This window comes from Sorex fumeus, unplaced genomic scaffold, assembly GCF_029834395.1.
Source record: "Sorex fumeus unplaced genomic scaffold, SorFum_2.1 ptg000039l, whole genome shotgun sequence".
NCBI classification, from domain to species: Eukaryota; Metazoa; Chordata; class Mammalia; order Eulipotyphla; family Soricidae; genus Sorex; species Sorex fumeus.
The window spans coordinates 13,385,790-13,406,008 of NW_026606096.1; the positions used below are offsets into that span (position 1 = coordinate 13,385,790).

The 20,219-nt window shown below is 41.3% G+C and overlaps 1 pseudogene; it reads left to right on the plus strand.

Annotated features, from left to right (window-relative positions):
- The first annotated feature begins 1,046 nt into the window (after positions 1-1,046).
- On the plus strand, positions 1,047-2,156 carry LOC130028119 (ribosome biogenesis protein NSA2 homolog; annotated as a pseudogene).
- The last annotated feature ends 18,063 nt before the right edge of the window (positions 2,157-20,219 follow it).

Sequence of the window (20,219 nt, forward strand, 5' to 3'; positions counted from 1 at the left end):
AATAAATAAGCATAGCTTATATTTCTACAGTAAATCTTCGAATTCAAGTTTTAATATCATCATCACTTAAACAAGATTAAAGTGTATCAAATGTATAATATTTGATTACAGATGTAAATTTTTACTTAAGGCCTGATAGTTATTTTAATTATCAAAATTAGATGCTTTAGTTCATTATTTATAATTCTTATCCATTTGAATAAAAATATCTTAACTAATCAAACAGCATAGCTTAAAACTTACAAACAAAGCTAAAAACAGACTTTAGAAGTTGAAATGTCACTAACATAAGAAAGGATCTTTGTATGTTAGTAAGTACTGCGAAGGAAGGTCTTGTGGAGATGTAGTAAATTCACTTTCCTAAAATCAAGAACAACAGTGAAGGCCATAACATGGACCTTAGAGCTCTTCATGAAGGTCAGATTCCTCTACGTATCACTGAAGATTTTTTTCCATAGGATTAAATTAGTGAGTACCTAGGAATGCATTTAATTTTCTATAAAGTCAAAGATAAAGGATTTGCTTTAATTCTGTAGAACAAAATTATGTATTTTTAAAACCCAACAATTATGCTTTTTATTTTTGTCTAAGTAGCCAGACCTGCTAATTCCCCATGACCTTCTTCTTGTCTCCAAACTTGTAAGCCCAGAGAATGCAGAGGAACGGTATGATAATCCAGGGCAATGAAGATAGATGGAGCATTAGAGAAACAATCTAGGAGAGAAGATTTACAACTTGACCTTCTGATATACTTAGAACAGCACCATTAGCTGTCCTAATTCCTTTTTTCTAGCAATTAGATTTTTTAGATCTTTTTTTATTCTCAAAGATACTCATTGCTTATATTATCAAATTCTTACCTTAGTTTTTTATATAGTTTATTTTTGTTACCCTGATTTTTAAAAAAATCTTTATTATTTTATATATTCAATTATTTCTTTCTAAAAGATGTTTTGAGTTTTATAAGTTCTTTTGTATTTTGATTTAAAGAAAAGAATAAATGACTATCCAAAACATATAAACTTTAAAAAGAACATTAGTTGCTCATGAGTTTCAAATGCCAAAAGTTCAGTACTTTGGATACTTGGGCAGCTCTACCAGAAAGTCCTGAAGCCATAACAAAGCCACAAACTGAATGTATTGAGTAACACCTTAAGCACTATGGATATTATTTGAATTTCCATGAGAAAAAGAGAAAGAAGATCAAGAGGTTTAAGAGCCTTTAAAAAAAAGCAAAAATGATGATTGGCCTGAAGGCTAAGCTCTATCATAAACAGTGTAGTACTGAAAAAATACAAATGAAAAAGACTGTTAAGATGCATGAAAGGAGAATTCCCAAAGGAAAGAATGATGGAAAGACAGTACAAGAAGCCATACCTGTATATCTGGGTGGAAAGAGGGATAAAGTCCTTTTCCATATGAATAAACAAAAAGAACAACAAATAAATAGCAGGGAATTGGGAAGTTCATCTCCAAGGAGAAACAGAAGTATTAAACATTATTCAGACAGGAAAGAGAAAGAAGAAAGCATGAATGAGGATGGTTACTAAAGTTTACTTTGTTGTTGATGGCTTCACAAGAAACATAAATTTGAAAAATTCATTAGGCCAAAGGGCTGGAGCGATAGCACAGCGGGTAGGGCGTTCGCCTTACACGTGGCCAACATGGCCGACCCGAGTTTGATTCCTCCGCCCCTCTGGAGAGCCCTGCAAGCTACGAGAGTATTCGATATGCCAAACACAGTAACAACAAAGTCTCCAATGGAGACGTTACTGGGCCCGCTCGAGCAAATCGACGGTCAACGGGAGGGCCTTTACCTTTACCTTTACCATTAGGCCAATGGGTTTACATTTCAAAAAAGGCTTTGTAACACATCTTGAACTGAAAGTTACCTTTTGCCTGCCAACACTTGGTGTAAAAAAGATCCTTCATCTTCACTCTATGCTGCCTTGGTGCTCTCACCAAAGGTACAGTCATGAAGGTGAATATGAGCAAGTAGGGCCTTGTCACAGAGGGAGGCAAGGCTATTTGGGAAAAACATGTCCAGGTTACCAACAATTCTGAAAATGCACTCTTACTGGTTTGACAGTAACTTCATACAAATAACTCCTTATAATTATGAAAGACTGCATACCACTGAGGAGAGCCACCATTGACTACCAAAATGCCTAATATGTATGCAGTCATCAAGAAAAATGCATATGATGTTGCACAAAACATTAAAGTAAGTGATCGTGTTTTTTTTTCCAAAGAGCATTAATGGTAAGGTAGTTAAGGTTCTTGCCTTACATGCTGCTGATCCTCGCTTGATTCCCCACACCTCATATAGTCCCTGAAGTCCAGCCAGGAGTGATCCCTAAAAGCAGAATCAGGAGTTAGCCCTGAGTACAGCCTGGTATGGCCCAAGTACAAAAACTAAAATAAAATAAGGGCACTGATAGAATGCTGAAATATATAAAACATATGTTAGTAATATATCAATAATTTGATGCATATTAAGATTTTAACATTGAAAATCAATAAACGCAAGTTAGTACTTTCAGATTTTCTAAATTAATTCTAAACTCCATGTACCATTGTCTTCACTTTTTTAATTTCTAAGTCTACTTTTTAACACTTATTTTATTATCTTTTCCTCAGAATACTTTCAGTGGACTAGCCTTGAAGTTATTATTATCATAAGTCCTTTTTATTTATAGAGGTTAAGGGAACTCTAATTTTACCCACATTTTAATAAATGCTATACTCAATTTTTATGCTTTGAAAGAATGATGTTCCATGAACTCTCGTGGAAAAGCCACACATTCCTACCCAGCTGCTTTTGGGTTCAGCTTCCTAACCAGCCTGCACTGACTGTTGATGTTCTCTGCAATCTTAAGTTTCTTCCTAATAATAGTGGTAGGTAGTTAGTGGGAACTTTAAGAGACTATTGTAAACATTAAAGCACACACTGACCTCTTTGGGGGTCCTCTCTTAATGGAGTTTTCAACATCAAGTCGCACAAGATAGATGTATTTCTGACTCTAAGATTTTCCGTGGATGTGTGCTTGTGGTTGTGTGTGTATGTGTGTGTGTGTGCACGCGCATGTGTGAGTGCACGCATGCGCGTATGGCCATTAATTCAGGAGAATCTTCAGAGGCACTGAAACTGTTTGCCAAGATCTCTAACAAAGCATCAATTGATGTTATAAGCAACCTTGAGTAACAGAAGAATTTACATCACATTTTTCATGGTTCATAAGGAACCTCTTGTGATTTAAACGGGTTCATCAGAGAAAGCACCATTTGGGTAAGATTTAGAAAGAAGTTTCTCTTTGGAATGCTCAGTAATATTTGGTGGGAAGAAGAAGAGGGGGGTGCAATACTTAAAATACTGGTGAATTTCAGCTATTGGGTTCTATCTTATGGGAATCGTTTGTTAGTTTCAGAGGTCACAATTACCAGCAAATTTCTCACTGTTTCAGTTCAGTCTTTTTCCCATAGCGGTCCTTCCTTCTCCACCCTTTTAAGCTGCTTGGCACTGGCACTTCCCGGTTTGCCATCCCAAACTTTCCCTGGCAAGCAAGGACTCCAGGCCACCAGCAGTTCAATTATCCTCCTGGTTGCAGCACAGGTGTCCATGTCCTTCTTTGAGCTCTGGAGCTTCCAAAGAGACAAAAACAAAAAAACCCAAAAACAAAAAACAAAAAACAAACAAACAAACAAAAAAAAAACTTTCTCCTTCCTCTGGGCTTCTGCTAGCAAGTGTATCCTTGAAGTTAGCAATCTCAGCTGAGAGTGACCCTCACCCTTTCTCCCAGCGCTATCCCCAACACTCCCACCAGGCCATCAGGATTCGCAGAGCCCTCCCCTGTCCTGCGCTCGGTTCCAGTTATCTGGCCGAGGAGATGCGGGGTCCACCTGGAGGCTGTGCCGCCGCCTCCACCCGCGCGGTGTTCCCCGCGTGAGCGCTGGATTATTCCAGTCTTTGAGCATGGCAGATTTCCACCAGATGACATCATGGGAGCCAAGTGAGTGCGGGCTCCGAGAGCGGGACTGAGAAGGGGAGGGGGAGGCGGGGAGGGGAGAGGGCTGGGAAGCTGAGCCCCAGCCGGGCTGCCTGCCACCCAGCTGCACGGCCGCGAGCTCGCACGAGCGCTCCGCCCGCAACTGACAAAGGATGGGGAGATGCCAGCGCTCGGGGCTGCTGGCTGCACGCCTGCAGGCGGCCGCCTGAGCGACTTCGCCCTCCGCGGGTGAGTGATGGCCCTGCGCCTTCCGGCCTGGCAGTGAGCCCGCACCCCCGGGCCGGGTGTCCCGGCAGGTGTGTCCCCGAACCCGAGGGAAGCTTGAGCTCTAGAGCGCTGCTGGAGCACCAGACCCGGCAGCAGGTGCCTTTGCTGGCGGGTCCAGAGAGGAGTGGATGATGCCTCTGGCTGGGATTCTGAGCTGGGATTGGGAGCGACTCGCCGGCGGCAGGCTCAGCTCGGTAGAGTGGATGCTCCGGGAGCCTCCTGCCCTGGCTAGTTACCTTTGTTGCATCCCAGCGCCCGCTCCGCGCGCGCGAGTCCTTTCTGGTGGATGCCCAGTGCGAGGCGCGCTGTTTACACCAGCTCCACACTAGTCACAGAGCCGCACCCCTCGGAAAGCGCGGCATCAGTGACAGCCCCTTGGACAGGCTTGCGAGGTACTGGTGCGGGCTGGAAGGGGACCCGCACCTATGGTCCAGGGTGGTGCTGGGGGGCGGGGGAGGCGCTGTCAACCAGCTGGGCAACCTTTGTCTTGGGTTTAGCGCCTCTGCGCTCCAACCTGAGTCAGGTTTTCTCTTAACTGTGGAGTTGGATCTTACTGAGGCTCAAGCAAGCTTGGGCGAGAGATAATTGGTTTTCTGCTCCAGGAGGGACTGAGAACCGGGGACCTAAAATAGGAGAAGGGTGCTGCGCGCAAAGGTGAGTGTGACAGCTATCCCCGTGTAAAGCGAACTTCTTAAACTCCAGAAAGTGACATGACCCACGGAGGCAGAGAGGCACCCAAGTTCTGTTACCCAATGGTATGGGTAGGGGGCAGCTTAGCGAGACTCACTCTCAGTCTTGTTTTCGAAGCTTTGGTTTTAAGGATTATTGTGGCAGGTGAATGGAGTTAGGGAGACTAGCGTCTTCCTGGCAAACCCTTTTTAATTAAGTATTTCAGAAGAGATTCGCTTGCTTAACGTTTCTGAGATGGGTGTGTGGTCTATTGTGCAGCACTGTGGACGGAGAAGAGATTCAAACCTTGCTCTAGCATCTTACTTATTAGAGTTTCATTCTTCGTAAGTGTTAGGAACCCGATACTCCTGCTCCTCCCTTTCTACCCTCCTTTAGTTTCTGCTATCTGGAAAGAGTTCTTTCTACTCTAAGATCCCAGAGAAGTGCCAATATTTATAGGAGTGTTTTGTTTGAATATCGATTTATTTCCAAAAGAAACATTTTATGAAAAAAAAAGACGCACGAAAATGTAACTTTGCTAAATTGAAGTTTGCTTTTTTGCGTTATTTGCTTTTATTTACTTTAATTGAAAATATTTAAATTTTAAGGTATTTTATAATTATGATAATTATGAATTTAGTGTCTCATAAATCATTTCTAAATGCTAAGCTGATTTTTGGTGTAAAATCATGCTGCCGGTTCAGTATCTAGCAATGCTAGAGAATAAGAGAGACACAGAAATCGGTTATAAATTCAGAGGAGTGCTTTATTTTAGAAAAACAGAAAAGTTTCTTTTGCTTGTTTAATTTTGTTTTGGGGGTACACACAGTTGTGCTTAGGGCCTTAGTCCTGGCTTTGCACTAGAGGTCACTCCTGGCAGAACTCTGGGACACCATATGTAATACTTGGGATAAAACCGTGGTCAGCTGAATGCTGGCCAATCCCCTTATCCATGTATTATTTCTCTGGCCGCAGAAAACAATTTTTTTTCTATTTTTCTTAAAGATCAACAATCTTAATGATTTTTTTTCTAAAGTAGAAATATGAAAGTAAATTTCTCTGGTCAGGGATTAGGCACTGTTTTTCTGACAAAATTTGAGGTCTTTTCAGAACTCACATGTTGAAAAATTAGAGAAATAAGAAATGTGAAATATGAAAAAGGAAGGAGGTAAGAAAATTCGGTGGTTTAACTAAATGTCAGTGGTAGATCTAAAATGTGTTTAGTGGAGGTCATATTAGTTTGTTTTGGGAATAGTTCATGTTAAGTTTTACAGGCTTGGCCTCTTCTTCCAGGAAGTAGATGATTACATCTTTGATTTTGTTATATTGTTGTATGTTGTTATATGCTGTAATCTTGTTAAAATTATGTTGTATATAACATTGAGAATGCAGTGGTCTGATTAAAGAGAACTTCTCTTTATTTAGGACTTAAAAGGTTATCAGCAAATTTTTCTTTTGCAATTCAGGATAATTTCTCATTCTTTTTCTCTTGAATCTTTATCACAAAGGTATTTATGTGTTTTCTTTTTTACTTTATTACATTAATTTCTTTATAATGATGTTTAAGGAATTGCATTGCAGGCTGTTGAGAACCTGTTGCTTATGTTGGCTGTTCTCTACAAATGCTATAATACCAAATCTCTTTTGAAAATGAATTTTTTGTCTGATGATGTGTTACAAGATGAAGTGGCCAGCATCCCCATCATGCCCCAGCTGCTCTGCAGGGTGGCCTGGGTCGTGGCCCTCATGGCCCGGTGGACGCTGAAGGCGCTGAAGTTCATCCCGCCCCCCATGTTGCTGCTCTGGTTGTGGCCCAGCCCCGCCCCGCCGCCCCTGCTGTTCCCGAACCCGCCCTGGCCACCAGGCGCGCGCACGCCGCGCATGCACTGCGACACGGGGTTCCGGTAGCGCAGGCTGCAGGCGCCCGGGAACTGCGCCGTGACCGTGGACAGCAGCACGGTGCCATCGTCCTCGGACGGGATCTCGACGGGCTCGTCGTTCTCGTCCTCCTCCGTGACCCGGATGTACTCGGACATCTTCGCCCGCTCGGCGTCCGCTAGGTCGCTCGGAACACAGGAGGCGGCGCGCGCAACGACAGCGCCCAGGAACGCTCGCTCTCGGCTCTCACTAACCTTGAACACTTTGATGTATTTATTATTCATGTATTTCTATATTCTTCGTGACGTGACTATTCAAGTATTTTATACATTCTTAAATCGAGCTCTTTGGGTTCACCGATGTCTTCTATTTTGCATAATTTTTAAATTGGATTTAATTGAAATGTCATCTTCTTGTGGGACTAGACATCTATGTGCTTTTGAATACATAAGAAAGGAATTGGTGGGACCAGAGAGATAGACAGCAGGTAAGGCACCCTACTTGCACACGGTCAACTCAGGTTCCATCTCTAGCACCCTATATAGTTCGCCGAGCCCTGTTAGGAGTGATCCCTGAGCCCAGAGCTAGGAGTAACCCCTGAACAGAGCTGGGTGTGGCATCCCACCTCAATTAAAAAAAATTGAAAAGGAAAGCAATTGGCAAGAACTAGGCTTAGAATTTAGAAAAGAAAAACATTCACTGAGGAGTTAAAAATACCCCCCCAAAAAAGAATTAGAACGATATGTTTTGCTGACTGCATTTGGAAGAGATTGATAAGAAAGAAATTGACTTTGATGCCATAGAGAAAAGAGATGAGAGTGACTTCTTAAGTTTCCTTTCTGTCATTTTTTTATAGCCATTTACCCTGATTTACTTTACTGTTTGGACTGATTTTCTTCAATCAACCCAAAGCAGCTGCTTACTTTAGAAAGCAGAATATGTGGGAAAACATTTCAGTTCCATCATGCAATTAGTAATGACAACAAATCCAGCACTTCTGTCAGGTATGATCCAATGCTGAGGTAAGCTAGCATATGAGCACACTAAACAGAAATGATGGCCACTCAATACCTCGGTTGCAAATCACAATACCCAAAAGGAGAGAGAGAACAAAAGGGAAAGCCCTGTCACAGAGGCAGGGTGGAGAGGGGGAGGGGGTGGGAAGGTGGGAGGGGTACTGGGATCATTGGTGGTGGAGAATGGGCACTGGTGGAGGGATGGGTAACCGATCATTGTATGACTGAAATGCAAAAATGAACGTTTATAAGTATGTAACAGTATCTCATGGTGATTCACTAATAATAATAATAATAATAATAATGAAATGGCTTCTTCTTCCTGGGTCTCCTGTGCTCATTTCAAGAACAGTATATTTTTCAGGTCTTAAAGTTTGAATAGCGGGATGCCAAGTGACCAAGTGAAAGAATTTCATGAGTGCTCCATGAAATTCTTTATGACATCCCTGCTGAGAATGGTGTCTATTGTTTTCCAAACATGCTGTCTCCTTCACTTTCTTCATTTCATACCATTTTCATCCTCAGTATGAAGAGGATCTTTTGGTAACTTGGAATTATGCTATGGAGTGATCCTAGTCAGCAAGAAAGGTTGAGTTTGCCCCCCCCCCCCCCATGCCCCTCCCAGCCCCCCTCACCATCCATTTTATATAGGAGCTCCCTTTTTAAAAAAAAATAATTAATTAATTGATTAAGTTTTATTTTTTCATGAATCACCATGAGATGCAGTTACAGACTTACATACTTTCTGCTTACGTTTCAGTCATACAATGATCGAGTACCCATCCTTCCACCTGTGCCCATCCTCCACCACTAATGTTCCCAGTATCCCCAAAAGGTAAAGATTCTTAAGCACTTGAGTCAGCCACTTCAGACTCTCAATTCCAGCTGCACCCCATGGCTCTTGGTTATGTTCTCAGGTATTGCTTGTTCCAAAGGAAAGTGGCATATATTGTGCCCACATCTCCACAAATCTTCCTCTGCCTTAAATTTGTGGAGAGCATGATCTCTATAAAACTTGCAGGACTGGGCTGGAGCGAGAGCTTTTACCTTGCACCCAGAGGATCTGGGTTTGATTCTTGGCACACCATAAGGTTCCCTGAGTAAAGCCACTGATCCCTGAGTGCAGAGTCAGGAGCAAACTCTGAGCAATGCCAGATGTGGCCCCCTCAACAAAACACCACCATCACTACCAACAACCCCCCCCCGACAAAACTCGAGGAATTGGAAGGAATGTCCAAACAGAATGAAAGGCAAAGGAATCTGATTAGTTTTGTGACTGAACTATAAACAACCTGGAAGATGTAGGCAATTGGAAAGTTGGCTTTTAAATTATCCAACTTTTTTTAGGATGAGAAAAGGACTGATCCTAAGTTAATTTAGGAAAGAATTCCTTACTAGTGAGCTTTGAAAATTGAAAATAAAACCAAAAATGAACCATAGGCACTTTGAATTTTCATTTCAGATCCCCCAGTTTATTACTGAGAGTTCTCAGCTGATCTTTCTTTTTCTTAACAATGTTTTATTTTATGCATCTATTTTTTAAATTTAATTTTACTTTTGTAAAGTTGTTCACAATAATTTGATACATGTAATATTCCAACACCAATCCCACCACCATTACACCTACCCACCACCATATTTTGAATGTTTCCACACAGACCCCCAAACCCTGCCCCCAAACCAGGACTAAATAATTTATTTTGTATTGCTTATGAATAATCCTCAGGTGATCTTCTAATTTAAGGTTTTGTTTTGTTGGCAGTGCTTAGGGTTTAGTCTCGGCTTTACTCTCAGGGATTACTCCTGAGGTGGGGACCATATGGGATGCCCAGGATCAAACCCAGGTCGGCCTGGTGAAAGGCAAATGCCTTGCCCGTGGTACTATCGCTCCAGCCATGAACTTTTATTTAACTGTCTTAGAACAACTTCCTGTTTCTCTGTCCCTTCTGGTCATTGTCCAAGAAGGTCTTCTTATTTCTTTTTTTCTTAATTCAAAATATTATTTTTGCCATTTAATTAATTCATTTTGCCTTTGTGCTGTGGTTTACGGATTTGTTCATGATGGTCTGGCAGAGGCATTCAATATTCCAACACCAACCCACCACCATTATATATTCCCTCCACCATTGTTTCCAATCTTTCCAACCACCCCTTAAGCCTGCCCCTATAGCAGGCCCTCAATCATTCATTTGATATTTCTTTCTCTCAATGATTTGCTAAGAGAATGATTAAAAAATATTTCTTTAGGAGAATGTTAGTGAGGAGTGTTGTGTCTCACTTTAAAGTCATTAAGGTTTTGTCAACTCTTTGTGATTTATTTGTGAATCTGAAATAGGCCCACTTTCGGAATGCCGTCTTTTTCACGAAGAATGACAGCTTTGTAATTATTACTCTTGCTCTCCACTATTTACAGTTCCTCATCTCCAAACTCCCCAAACTCTTTGTTTCCCCTTCCTCAGAACTCTTCTTATTTTAAAGAGTTGCTCTTTTCCTGATTGCATCTAAGTTCTTGATTCCACTTTAATATAGACTCTGCCTTCTCTCCACAGGCCCTTTCCCTCCCACATGTCAAACCTGAGTAAAAAAAAATTATTGTGGGCACCATGGTTTACAATCCTTACCAGATCTGATTTATGTTGTGGACCAACTGTTTGTGGAGGGATTTGGAATGAAGCCTATGAAAACAGAGCTCTGGCTACTTGCATAGTGTTCCCACTAGATGGCAGCAGTGTATGGGCTGTAAATGCAAGTTCCTAACCCTTGAAACAGAGTATCAAAAGAGAACACAGAATCCTAGTCAGTGAACACCCCATTCCTTCAACGGCACCCAGAAAGCAGTATAGGGGTGTGAGCACATTTCTTTCTGTAAGGAGACCAATGAAAGACTGGTTATGAGGGTTAGTATGAATGCAAACTGGGTATTGTAGATTTAACAAGAGCCAATAAAAGTGTTGATGACTCCGTCTCAGATTCCTCCACTCCATTAAGTAAGACAATCTTCCTGACATGGAGCTTATTGTCCTATAAAAGTTACAGCATCAGTGGTCTGCTACAACCAGATATAACAGGACGATAGGATTTCTGCACTTCATAGTCTCTTGTAACTTATTTGGCTACAAGATGTAGCCAAATGTTTGTATAGTAATACACAGTATTCTATTGTCTTGATAATAACTTTTGAAATCACTTAGGGTGATTCCTCAATCTCTGCACTTATTTTTCAAAGTTGTTTTGATTACCCTAGGTCCCCTGACTGTTAGAGTGAATTTTAGAATCAGTCTCACAATTTTTGTAGATCAAATCTTATTAGAATTGAGATAGCTTTTGATAGTCATTTTAATGATGTCTTAATAACAACATCTTAATAATGAAAGAGGAAACTTCAGATTCCCCTTGCCAGATCTTCATTTTAGCTGTCCTCACTCTACATTTTAAATATCCCCACAAATTCCTGGACTCCTTTTGAGAGTGAGAAGTTTATAATTTTCCAGGACCATAAATTCTGACCCAGACCTTGGAAAGACAAGAAAAGAAACAATACCTGGGCATATGGTAAAATATATAAACTAAACTGTCTGAACTAAAGAGACAGTCCCCACCAGCCTAAGTCTGAATAAAAGATGTTAATTTATCTTAACACCACAAATGAGCCCTAAATTAGCAAGACCTCTGTGTGAAACAGGAAAGTGCTGAGATTTTGTTTGATAAGAAACAGGAAAACTTGGGAAATGTACACTGGTGGAGGGATGGGTGATGGAACATTGTCTGAATGAAGCCTGATCAGCGTTTGCAACTGTGTATCTCAGGGTGATTCAACAACAACAAAACAATAAAGAAAGGAAAACAAAAAAGAAATGCAAAAATCCAGTTTTCCTATGAAAACACCACAAACTGAGCCACACTTGAAAGTCCTGTACTACATTTTTTCTTGCCTGAGGAGTCTCTCTTCTGTTTTCCTTCCCCCCACACCCCATTCCCTCATTTCTAACCCTGAATCTGAGCACCTTTATTATTCATCTTTATTTAAGAACCTACCTGGGCGGGGGGGGGGGGGGGGGGGGGGGGGGAATGGGGGGTGGGAGGGATACTGGGACCCGTGATGCTGGAAAATGGGCACGGGTGGAGGGATGGGTATTTGATCATTGTATAATTGAAACCCAAGCACAAAAAGTTGTAAGTCTACAACTGTATCTCATGGTGATTACTAATAAAAATAAAAAAAAAAAAACAACCCACAAAAATATTGCAGGAGGAAAAAAAAAAGAACCTACCTGGGAACTTTGGATGAACAAAGAGACCACCCACATTTTCTGTTCCGTAAACGTGGTATTTTCTTGTCTTTATAAAATTTTTCCAAGAAAGTAGCTTTCTGTTTTATTTTTGTATTTTGTGCCACACCTGGCAGTGCTCGGGGATCACTTTACTCCTGGCTCTGTGCTCAGGGATCACTTCGGTGGGGATCTGGGGACCTTATTAGGTGCTAGCGATGAAACCTGGGTTGATCACATGCAGTGAAAATATCTCAGTCTTGGCACTATCTCTTCAGCCCAGGCGTTTTATTACTTTTTTGTGGTGCTGGAATTCATGCCCACTCCTCTTGCATAAAAAGCATGAACTTTTTGATAGAGCTACATCCTTGCTCCTATATAAATATATATATGTATATATATATTTATCACTTTATAATATAAACTTTTTTAGAGGTATAGAAAAGTTGTGAAACTAGGTATGTGATAGGTTTGCCACGTTTCTCACACCCAGTCTCTCTTAACACCAACACCTTATGTATGCAAATATTTAGCAGTATCCACATATTAATTTAGAAAATATTTGCAATGTTTTGCAATACAAAATTTAAGTGTTTTGTCATATTGACTCATTAAATGAACCAAGATAGACTGGCAACTAAAATCCCATATACTTCTCCTACGTCCTCAATCTTTTTTTTTCCCCAGTACCCTCTTTCTGACCTAGGATTCAATTCAGGATATTTATGTTAGTTTAGTCATTTAGGTCTCCTTAGACATTACTGGGCTGAGGTCCTGAGCAGGATTCTCTTTGAAATGCCTCCCCCTTTTGCCTGTTCTTTTTGGAAGGAACCACTACTCAGTCTCACTGGTGGGGAGATTCAGCACTTCTCAGCCTCAGCTGCTGGGTGGGGGCCACCAGGGCCAAGATCAGAGATGCTTAGGGGGTCTTGAAGCAGCAGAGATCTAGCAGCAGCCAGACTGGCATCTGGCCTGGAGTCATTTCCTCGGCCCCGCCCAAGCATTGTATTTTTATTTAGCTAATCAGACCATCTCTAAATAAAAACAAGTTAGCGCTTTCTTCCAATCTGCACACCTTTATTTCTTTTCCTGTCACCTAGACTCAAGTCATTGGTACAATGTGGAGTGAAAGCAGAGAGAAGCATCCTAACCAAGTTCTTGATCTTGTCAGGGAAAGATGCAGTTTTTCATCTGTCAGTATAATGTTAGTAGTTCTATAGCCACTCTACATAAGGTTGAGGAAGTTGCTTGTTTGCTGAGAGATATTTTTTGTTCTTTTAAAAAATCAGATAATAGGCTGGACAGATAGTGTAGCAGATAGGGTGCTTGTCTTTCATGAGCTGAGTTAGGTTTGATCCTGGCACTCCATATGGCTCACTAACATATGCCCCCCCCCCTCCACCCCCCACCCCAAGGAGAAATCCTGAGTGCAGAGTCCGAAGTACCATTGGGAATGACCCCAGAACAAACTAACAAAAATCAGATAGTACAGTGGGCTGGAGCAATAGCACAGCGGTAAGGTGTTTGCCTTGCACGTGGCCGACCCGAGTTTGATTCCTCTGCCCCTCTCGGAGAGGCTGGCAAGCTACCGAGAGTATCTTGCCCGCTCGGCTGAACCTGGCAAGCTACCCTTGACATATTCGATATGCCAAGCACAGTAACAACATGGAGATGTTATCGGTGCCTGTAGAGCAAATCACTGAACAATGGGAGGACAGTGCTACAGTGCTATAGTGGGTAGGGCCCTTCCTTGTACCTGGGTTGACCTGGGTTTAATCTCTGGTACCCCACATGGTCCTCCAGCATTGCCAGGAGCAATCCCTGAGTGCAGAACCAGAAGTAAGCCCTGAGCACCACTGGGTGGGGCTCCAAACCAACAAAACCAACCAACAAAACAAAAATCAAAGAGCCGAGTGGGTACTTGCCTAACCTGAGACTGATCTGGGTTAGATTCCTGACACCCCAAATGGTCGTCTGAACCTGGGTAGGGGTGATTCCTGAGGGCAGAGACAGGAGTAAGCGCAGAGCATCACTGGTGTGAACTCCCCTGAAAGCAAAACAAACAATAAGTAATCAAGAATATATTTTGGGTTTTGCAAAATTTTCTTTCTTTGAGATGCAGAGACAGGAGTAAGCCCAGAGCATCACTGGTGTGAACCCACCTGAAAGCAAAACAAAACAATAAGTAATCAGGAATATCTTTTGGATTTTGCAAAATTTTCTTTCTTTGAGATGGTCATATGGTTTCTTTAAAAACATTTTAATATGAAGAATTACATAGGTTGATTCTCAATGTCAAAGAAGTATTTTTTCTGATATAATTCTTTAATCATAATTAATGTGGGAAAACACTTTCAAAATCTTATTTGAGAAAGTTATCTTTAAAAATATCTAGTTAAAAAATATTTGGGAGTCACACCTGGCAGTACCCAGAGGATACTCCTGTGTCAGTGCTCTGGGATTGCTCTTGGCGGTGTTTGGGGGGGATGAGGAAATGCTAAAGCATTGAACCCGGGTCTTCTTGTAAATGCCCTCCAGCTGGTTGAGCTATTTCTCTTGCTCCAAAAGGAATCTCTTAAAAATAAAAAAGAACATGCACCAAATTTTAACAAATCTATTGAGATGATGGTTTGATTCTTTTATATTTTTTGAAGTGACAATCAAATATATTTTTAGAGATCATTTTTAACACCTTAGACTTTTGTTATAAATTTATTTAAAAATTTTGGATCAGTATAATTGAGGTAGGTCTAATTATTTCTACTATAAACTAATTTGGTCATTTTGGCTTTAGGGTTATTTTCTTAAATTAGTTAGGATTGCTTGCATTATTTCTGTGCAGCAGAAGAGTTTACATAGCATAACTTGTTTCTCTTGTTTGAAGGTTGTAAAGAGTTGTCCATAAAGCTGTCTGAGCCGAGTCATAGATAGTTTATAAATGTGTGCAATTAAAAGAATGCAATTTGTTTTATGTATAAAGACTAGAGGAAAGTTAAATAGTTGACTTTTTCAAGAGACCTCCTTAAATAATAAAGTCAGTTGATACCTATTATAAAAAAGCAGGAGACTTTCTATGTTATCTGACTGAGGTTTTCCCTTATCAGGGATTAAACAGTATTTATTAGCTCTATTTATTATTATTCTTTTATTGAATCATTATGAGATACAGTTACAGGCTTTCTTGATTACATTTCAGTCATACAATGATCAGGCACCCATCCCTCTACCAGTGCACATTTCCACCACCAATGTCCCCAGTATCCCTCCCGCCTCCCCCACCCCATCCCACCCCCTTCCTGTTGCAAGTACATTCCTTCTTTCTCTTTACTTTTGGTCAATACAGATACCAAGAGGCCATCATGTTTGGTCTTTAGTCTACTTTCAGCACGCATCTCCCATCCCAAGCATTCCCTCCAACCATCATTTACTTAGTGGTCCCTTCCCCATCCCAACTGCCTTTTCCCCCAGCACGTGAGGCCAGCCTCCAAACTGTGTAGTGATCCTGCTGGCACCTTATCTCTACTGTCCTTAGGTGTTAGTCTCAAATTAGGTTACTTTATATTCCACAAATGAGTGCACTCATTCTATGTCTGTCCCTCTCTTTCTGACTCATTTCACTTAGCATGATGCTCTCCATGTCTATCCACTTATACGCAAAATTCATGATTTCACCTTTTCTCACAATTCGCTCTATTTATATATAACAGGTCAAAGCTATACTTTAAGCAGAACAGAGATAAAAAATAGTTTTACCAGTAGCAGAGGAAAACAACAGTAGATAAATACCTTATTAAGCACCAGATAGCTTGACAGTCACAGGTGAGAGATTGATGGACAGAGAACTCCTCTAAACAAGGTGCTCATGGCCCCAGAGATGCGGATACAGTACAATCAGCCTGTGTGTAGCCCTGAGCTTTATAACTGGCATTAACTTCAAGGTGAGAGCTCACCTGTCATCATCCATCAGAACTCTCTGCACAGAGGCAAATGAGTTGCCTGTCTCTTAGTACTTGCTGATTTTGTATTTGAATTTGATAATTGAAACATGAACCAGGAGTCTTCAGAGTGAAATTAACTCCTGGTATCAGCATTATGACCTCTCTCCCTCCTCCCTCCCTTCTTTCTTCCCTCTTTTCTTCCCTCCCTCCCTCCCTCCATCCCTCCCTCCTTCCCTCCCTCCCTCCCTCCCTCCCTCCCTCCCTCCCTCCTTCCATGCCTCCTTCCCTGCCTCCCTCCTACCCTCCCTCCTTTCTTCCTTCTTCCTTCCTTTTTTTCTAGAGCCCTCTCCCATAGGCGCTGCTGTTGGGGAATTATTCCTATGGTTTGCATGGCAGTGAGGGCCTGACAGCTTGCTACTCAGGTTGAGCAGTGCTGATGGGAAACAGGTTGGGCTGTGTGATGCATCAGGATCATATTCAGGGCCTTGCACATCCCAGATAGGGGTTCTAGTACTTGTGTATTGCCCTGTTTCAGCAGTTCAGTGGCCACGAGGACATTCACACCATTGTGCAGTCATCACCAGTATCTTTCTCTAGAACTTTTTCATCTTCCAAAACAGATTCTGAACTGAGGAGCAGTAACTCCCCATTTCGGCCATCTCCCATCTTATTACCTTGGCTGTCTCGCACCACTATAGGTAACTCATATAAATGGTGTTGACTAAAATAAATAATTTTTCTACCTTGGATAGAAGAATAAGCTTTATTTCAGAGTTTGAGGGCTACCCTATGGGAGAAGTTCATGCATTCTGCAGCTTCTTTTTCAGATTAAAAACAGACCTTTAGCGTATATACTTTTGGATTTAATAGGGAAGGTGGTTACATTTGAAGTAAATCAGGGCAAAACAACACATTTCTCTTTTAGCAAGCTCTTGGAAAGTTCCAACGTTCGGGCTGATCAAAGACAGTACTTCCACTTTGGGAGGTCTGAAGTAGGAATATTTAACAATCATAACATATGTAAAAGAATGCCAGGCTCCAAAGCCCATTGTTAAAATGACCTGTTTTCCAGAAGACCTTGGAATTGTAAAGTGGTGGGGGTTATCTCTACACTTCAATTCTCAAAGAAAAACTTCTCTTTCTTTGAAAGAAGACAACCTTTGGGAGAATTTACCTCTGCCTAACAAAAAGTCATTAGTTTTTCTTCAACAGCGGAATCCTATTTATTTATAGTTGTTTGTGATCAGTTTGTATTGTCTTCAAGATTTACTCACACTGGAGCAGGTGTTAGAATTCCCCTTCTGTGTTAGTCTGCCTACCTCCCCACCGTGTGTCTTTAAAAAATAAGTAAGTAAGTAACTCAATAAATAAAACCTTAAACACCATGATTTACAAAGTTCTTAAGAACACAGTTGTTTCACCCATTTAATGTTCCAACACAAATCCTATCACCAGTGTGGTGTTCCCTCCACCAACATACCCAATTTCCCATCTACCTTACCCTAAGCCTGTCCTCTTAAGAGGCACAAAATTTATTTATTCATACTGCACTGCACTGCATTGTCCTCCCATTGTTCATTGATTTGCTTGAGCAGGCCCAGTAACGTCTGCATTGTGAGACTTTGTTGTTACTGGGTTTGGCATATCCAATACGGCATGGGGAGCTTGCCAGGCTCTGACATGCAGGCGCGATACTCTGGGTAGCTTGCTGGGCTCTTCAAGAGGGGCAGAGCAATTGAACCTGGCTCGGCTGGGCTGACTGCTTGCAAGGCAAATGCCCTACCACTTTATTTATATATATTTATTTATTTTTGCTTTTTTGATCACACCCAGTGATGCACAAGGGTTACTCCTGACTTTGCACTCAGGAGTTACTTCTGTTAGTGCTGGGGGGGGGGGGGCGGGGCGGGGGGACCCTATCGGATGCTGGGAATCGAACCCTGGTTGGCTTCGTGCAAGGCAAATGTCTTATCCACTGTGCTCTTGCTCCAGCACCAAGAGACACAAATTTAGTTCATATTGCTTGTTATTCTTATATAGTAATGTAAAGTTGCAGGCTATAAAATCAATACCCAAACGTCCATGGCTTTCCTGTATGCAAACAGTGAGAGAGAAGAAAGCTACATTAAAAAACAATCCCGTTCACAATTGTGCCTCAGAAAATCAAGTACCTAGGAATCGGCTTAACTAAGGAAGTAAAGGACCTGTACAAAGAAAACTACAAAATACTACTTCAGGAAATAAAAGAGGACATGAGGAAATCTAAAGATATCCACTGCTCATGGGTCGGGAGACTTAACATTGTCAAAATGGTAATACTACCGAAAGCATTGTATAAATTCAATGCAATCCCTATAAGGATATCCATGACATTCTTCAAAGAAATGGAGCAAACACTCCTGAAATTTATATGGAACAATAAGCCCCCACGAATAGCTAAAGCAATTCTTGGGAAAAAGAAAGTGGGAGAAATCAACCTCCCTAACATCAAGCTCTTCTACAAAGCAGTACTAATTAAAACAGCATGGTACTGGAAGAAAGGCAGAACAGCAGACCAATGGAACAGAGTTGAATACACTGACACTCCCCTCAATCATATGATCACATAATCTTTGATAAAGAAGCAAAAAATGTGAAGTGGAGTAAGGAAAGCCTTTTTAACAAATGGTGCTGGCAAAACTGAACAGCTACGTGCAAAAAATGGGCTCAGATCTCTGCCTAACATCATGTACAAAAGTAAGATCAAAATAGATTAAAGACCTCAACATCAGATTGGAATCCATAAGGTACATTGAATACAAAGTCAGCAACACCCTCCATGATATTGAAGCTAAGGGTATCTTCAAAGATGTCATGCCACTGGCTAAGCAAGTGAAAACAGAGATAGACAAATGGGACTATATTAAACTAAGAAGTTTCTGCACCTCAAAAGAAACAATGACCAAAATACAAAGACAGCCGACAGAATGGGAAAGGATATTCGCCAAATACACATCCAACAAGGGGCTGATATCAAGGATATACAAAGAACTGGTTGAACTCCACAAGAAGAAAACATCCAACCCTATCAGCAATTTGGGCAACGAAATGAACAGAAACTTCATCAAAGATGAAATTCGAATGGCTAAAAGACAAATGAAAAAATCATTAATCATCAGGGAGATGCAGATCAAAACAACAATGATATATCATTTCACACCACAGAGACTGGCCCACATGCAAAAGAACAAAAGCAACCGGTGCTGGCGCAGATGTGGCAAGAGAGGGACCCTCCTTCACTGCTGGTGGAACTGCCGACTGTTTCAGCCCTTCTGGAAAACAGTATGGACGATTCTCAAAAAACTGGAAATTGAGTTCACATTTGACCCAGCAATTCCACTCCTGGGAATATACCCCAGAGAGGCAAAAAAGTATAGTCGATGAGACATCTGCAGTTGTCTATTCATTGCAGCACTGTTTACAATAGCTAGAATCTGGAAAAAAACTGAGTGCCTGAGAACAGATGACTGGTTAAAGAAACTTTGGTACATCTACACAATGTGGATTACTATGTAGCTGTTAGAAAGGAGGAAGTCATAAAATTTACATACAAGTGGTACTACATGGAAAGTATCATGCTAAGTGAAATGAGTCAGAAAGAGAGGGATAGACATAGAAAGATTGCATTCATCTGGATAACATAAATTAACAAAATAGGAGACTAACACCCAAGAATAGCCAAGATAAGGACCAGGCGGATTACTCCATGGCTTTGAGGACAACCACACATGCTAGGGGAAAAGGAAGCTCAGATAGAGAAGGGAGCACCAAATAAAGGGTGTTGGGAGGTTCCTCTCAGGACAGATGTGTGATGAGAGTAGACTATAGTCTGAACAAGATTCCCACTCAATGTCAATGTCAATGTCCCAAAAGGAGAGAGATAACAAAAGGGAATGCCCTGCCACAGAGGTAGGGTGGGATGGGGGGAGGGGGGTGGGAGGGATACTGGGACTGGTGGTGGTGGAGAATGGGCACTGGTGGAGGGATGGGTATTTGATCATTGTATAACTGAAACCCAAGCACAAAAAATTGTAAGTCTACAACTGTACCTCATGGTGTTTCACTAATAAAAATTTAAGAGAAAAAAGAAACCCTTTCATGAATTATTCTCAAATGTGTTTATATATAGAGAATTAT